The following is a 5636-nucleotide window of genomic DNA, read 5'->3' as shown; positions in this document are numbered from 1 at the left end:
TAATAATATGCAGCACAGGCGAGCGTACCCCTACACCACACAGGGCAAACCCTGTAAAAATTATTTGGATAATAATATAAGTAATGTATAGAACCCTTTTATTTGGAGTAAATAATATACAGCACAGGACACCACCACTGGACTTATGGCAGCACTGTCAGACAAGCTGTTTCTGTGAATCCGTTTGACTCAGACCAACCGAAGGAGCAGGAACTCCAGAATGCAGGAAACAAGGAGGATGAAGGTAGTTCCTTTTCATATATTTATTGACGGTAACAGAGCAGAATATGACTGTAGGGATACTGGGACTGACTAGTTCTGGGTTGGAAAACTGTAGAGAATGTCCACCGAGTGATACGAGGCCAAAACTGAAGTATTGTGAGGAATATGCTTCTGATGGTACGAAGATATGGCTGAAGAACTGTGAAGACTGTTTTCTGGATGATGTGAAGACGTGAATGAAGAACTGTGAAGACTGCTGGATGATGTGAAGACGTGTGTGAAGAACTGTGAAGACTGGTTGCTGGATGATGCGAAGGCGTGAATGAAGAACTGCGAAGACTGGTTGCTGCAAGATACGAAGACGTGAATGAAGAACTGTGAAGACTGGTTGCTGGATGATGCAAAGGCGTGAATGAAGAACTGTGAAGACTGGTTGCTGGAAGATACGAAGACGTGAATGAAGAACTGTGAAGACTGTTTGCTGGATGATGCGAAGGCATGAATGAAGACATGGGCTGAAGCTGGCGAACCACCACGGGAATCCTGCAAAATTCATAGGCACCGGAGGGAGAGCTGTTGACCGTGACCGCGCACTGGGGAGCTGGCGAGCGTAGTACAACGAGAGCCGACTGAAACTCGGAGAGTAAGGTAGGACCAATTACCAAAGAGACGCACAGACTAATCTGCGGGAGCACAGAGCTGGGTACTGAGAAACTGCAACAAAGAACTGGCACAGAATGCAACAGTCTCAGCCTATTTATAGGCAGCAGGGAATCAGGATTGGCTGTACTCACCCATCTCGCTCATTGGTGCTGCCCTTGGTCTCCAACATGGTCGCTCCCTGCATAGCAGACACACCAGGAAGCTGCTGCCACTAGGTCCTCCCTTCCAACTCCAGGAAGCCATCACTCCCGCTGCCGACCGCGCCGCATCCCCGGAAGGCGCTCACCGCATGACAAGCACAAGACACCACCACTGGACTGATGCAGCACAAGACAGCACCACTGGACTGGAATGATACGGCAGTACCCCTGGACTTATATGGCAGTACCCCTGGAGTTGTACGGTAGTGTCAGACAGGATGGCACTATGAAAAACTAGTCCCCAAACAGCACATGATGCAAAGAAGAAAAAGAGGTGCAAGATGGAATTGTCCTTGGGCCCTCCCACCCACCCTTATGTTGTATAAACAGGACATGCACACTTTAACAAACCAATCATTTCAGCAACAGGGTCTGCCACACAACTGTGGCTGAAATGACTGGTTTGTTTGGGCCCCCACCAAAAAAGAAGCAATCAATCTCTCCTTGCACAAACTGGCTCTACAGAGGCAAGATGTCGACCTCATCCTCCGATTCCTCACCCTTTTCAGTGTGTACATCCTTCTCACAGAATATTCATTCGTCCCCACTGAAATCCACCATCACAGGTCCCTGTGTACTTTCTGGAGTCAATTGTTGGTAAAGGTCTTCCCAGAGGAATTTATAATTAATTATGCTGAACATCAGCTTCTCCACATTTTCTGGAAGTAACCTCCTACGCTGATCGCTGACAAGGTTACCGGCTGCACTAAACACGCTTTGGGAGTACACACTGGAGGGAGGGCAACTTAGGTAAAATAAAACCAGTTTGTGCAAGGGCCTCCAAATAGCCTCTTTTTCCTGCCAGTATACATATGGACTGCCTGACATGCCTACATGGATGCTGTCACTCATATAATCCTCCACCATTCTTTCAATGGTGACAGAATTATATGCAGTGACAGTAGACATGTCAGTAATCGTTGGCAGGTCCTTCAGTCCAGACCAGATGTCAGCACTCGCTCCTGACTGCCCTGCATCACCGCCAGCGGGTGGGCTAGGAAAAGCTTATCCTTTTCCTCGCAGCCCCAGTTGCGAGAGAAAATGAAGGAGGAGCTGTTGACGGGTCACGTTCCGCTTGAGTTGACAATTTTCTCACTAGCAGGTCTTTGAACCTCTGCAGACTTGTGTCTGCCAGAAAGAGAGATACAACATAGGCTTTAAACCTAGGATCGAGCACGGTCGACAAAATGTAGTGCTCTGATTTTCAACAGATTGACCACCCTTGAATCCCGGCAAAGCGAATGAAGGACTCTATTCACAAGTCCCACATACTTTGCAGAATCGCTCCATCTTAGTTCCTCCTTCAATTTCTCCAGCTGCTTCTGCAAAAGCCTGATGAGGGAAATGACCTGACTCAAGCTGGCAGCATCTGAACTGACTTCACGTGTGCCAAGTTCAAAGGGTTGGAGAACCTTGCACAAGACGGAAATCATTCCCCACTGCGCTTGAGTCAGGTGCATTCCCCCTCCTTTGCCTATATCGTAGGTGGATGTATAGGCTTTAATGGCCTTTTGCTGCTCCTCCATCCTCTGAAGCATATAGAGTGTTGTATTCCACCTCGTTACCACCTCTTGCTTCCGTTGATGGCAGGGCAGGTTCAGGAGTGTTTGCTGGTGCTCCAGTCTTCGGCACGCAGTGGCAGAATGTCGAAAGTGGCCTGCAATTTTTCGGGCCACCGACAGCATCTCCTGTACACTCCTGTCATTTTAAAAAAAATTTTGCACCACCAAATTAATTGTATGTGCAAAACATGGGACGTGCTAGAATTTGCCCAGTTGTAATGCACGCACAATATTGGCGTTGTCCGATATCACAAATCCCCAGGAGAGTCTAAGTGGGGTAAGCCAATGCGCGATGATGTCCCACAGTTTCTGTAAGAGGTTGTCAGCGTTGTGCCTCTTACAGAAAGTGGTCATACGCAACGTAGCCTGCCTAGAAACGAGTTTGGATTTGCGAGATGGTGCTACTGGTGCCGCTGCAGCTGTTGTTGCTGCGGGAGGCAATACATCTAACCAGTGGGCTGTCACAGTCATATAGTCCTTAGTCTGCCCTGTTCCACTTGTCCACATGGCCGTGGTTAAGTGGACACTGGATACAACCGCATTTTTTAGGACACTGGCAGCACTTTTTCTGACGTCTAAATACATTCTCGGTATCGCCTGCCTAGTGAAGTGGAATCTAGATGGGATTTGGTACCGGGGACACAATACCTCCATCAATTGTCTAAATCCCACTGCACTAATGGCGGATAATGGACGCACGTCTAACACCAACATAAGTGTCAAGGCCTCAGTTTGCAACAGGATGACTGCTGTCATATTTCATCTTCCTCACAAGGAAATGTTGGACAGTCAATTGCTTACTGGAAGTAGTACAAGTGGTCTTCCGACTTCCCCTCTGGGATGACGATCGACTCACAGCAGCAACAGCAGCAGTAGGCATACCACTCAAGGATCCTCCCGAGAAATACCGGCTAGGAGAGGACTCGTCAGTCTTGCCAGGGACATGGCCTGCAGGACTACTGACGTTCATGGCTGAGGAGGAAGTTGATGTTGAGGGAGTTGGTGGTGTGGCTTACAGGAGCTTGGGTACAACAGGATGAAGGGATTTAGGTGTCAGTGGACTGCTTAAGCTCTTACCCAAAGTTTCACAACTTGACACTGACATCTGATGAATGCGCTGCAGGTGATGTATAAGGGAGGATGTTCCTAGGTGGTTAACATCCTTACCCCTACTTATTACCGATTGACAGAGGCGACACACGGCTTGACACCTGTTGTTCGGATTTGTGGAGATATGATTCCACACCGAAGAGGTGGCTTTTTTGGTATTTTGCCCAGGCATCACAATGGTCTTCTTCATCCCACGGACAACAGGTGTCTCTCCCGGTGCCTCATTTAAACAAACCACATCACCATCAGAATCCTCATCGTCATCTTCCTCCTCAGCGCCAGCAACACCCATATCTTCATCCTGGTGTACTTCAACAGTGACCTCTTCAATTTGAATATCAGAAACTGGACTGTGGGTGCTCCTTCCAACACTTGCAGGGGGTGTGCAAATGGTGGAAGGAGCCACCTCTTCCCGTCCAGTGTTGGGAAGGTCAGGCATCGCAACCGTCGACACACTTGGACTCTCCTTGGGGATTTGTGATACCATCTTAGAACGCACAGTTCTTTTCTGTGCTTTTTCCAGCTTAACTCTTTTCATTTTTCTAGCAGGAGGATGAGGGCTTCCTTCGTCATGTGAAGCTGAACCACTAGTCATGAACATAGGCCAGGGCCTTAGCCGTTCCTTGCCACTCCGTGTCGTAAATGGCATATTGGCAAGTTTACGTTTCTCCTCAGACGATTTAAATTTCTTTTTTTTGTGTCTTTTTACTGAACTTTGGCTTTTTGGATTTTACATGCCCTCTACTATCACATTAGTCATCGTCCTTGGCAGACGACGTTGATGGCATTTCATCGTCTGTGTCATGACTGGTGGCAGCAGCTTCAGCACTAGGAGAAAGTGGTTCTTGATCTTACCCTATTTTATCCTCCAAATTTTTGTTTTCCATTATTTTTCAGGAGTTATATAACACAATGGTGGTCATTCCGAGTTGATCGCTCGCTAGCAGTTTTTAGCAGCCGTGCAAACGCATTGTCCCCGCCCACTGGGGAGTGTATTTTCGCTTTGCAGAAGTGTGACCGCCTGTGCAGCAGAGCGCCTGCAAAAACATTTAGTGCAAAATAAGACCAGCCCTGTACTTACTCTTCGTGTGCGTTGATTCTAACGTTGGAGGCTTGGCTTTTGACGTCACCCACCCACCCAGGGTTCGCCCAGCCACGCCTGCCTGTGTTTTTCTAAGCACTCCCTGAAAACGGCCAGTTGACATCCAGAAACACCCCTTTCCTGTCAATCTTCTTGCAGCCGTCAGTGCGAATGAAAACGTCGCTATAATCTGTGCAAAACCTCCTTTGTCCTTTGTACCCGTACGTCGCGCGTGCACATTGCGGTGCATACGCATGCGCAGAATTGCTGATTTTTAGCCTGATCGCTGCACTGCGAACAACGGCAGCTAGCGATCAACTTGGAATGACCCCCAATATGCGGCACAGGAGCATTGGACATATGGCAGCAGAAGACACCACTGTGATTGGTCACTGGACTGACTGATGCACAGGACACTACCACTGGTCTGATGCAGGACAACACAGCAACACTGTAAGGTACTTGTTATTATACAGCAGCACTGGACATATGGCAGCAGAGGATACCAATGTGACTGGACTGATGCAGCACTATACACCACCACTGAACTGATGCAGCACAACACAGCACCCTATACAGCAGCACTGGACATATGGCAGCAGAGGACACAACCACTGTGACTGGACAGATGCAGCACAAGACACGGACACTGAGAGAACGGAGACACGTCCTCTCTGTACACTCTCCAATGCCGGAGTGAAAATGGCAGCGTCGCGCAGCTCCGCTGCTAGAATCCGACAGCGGGATGATGACGTTTTGTCTCGTTCTGGTTTCCGAGTCAGGCGGGAAAACCCGAGC

Source organism: Pseudophryne corroboree, chromosome 5 (assembly GCF_028390025.1).
Source record: "Pseudophryne corroboree isolate aPseCor3 chromosome 5, aPseCor3.hap2, whole genome shotgun sequence".
Lineage (NCBI taxonomy): Eukaryota > Metazoa > Chordata > Amphibia > Anura > Myobatrachidae > Pseudophryne > Pseudophryne corroboree.
The sequence above is the reverse complement of the archived record's forward strand: the minus strand, read 5'-3'. Positions refer to the sequence as shown.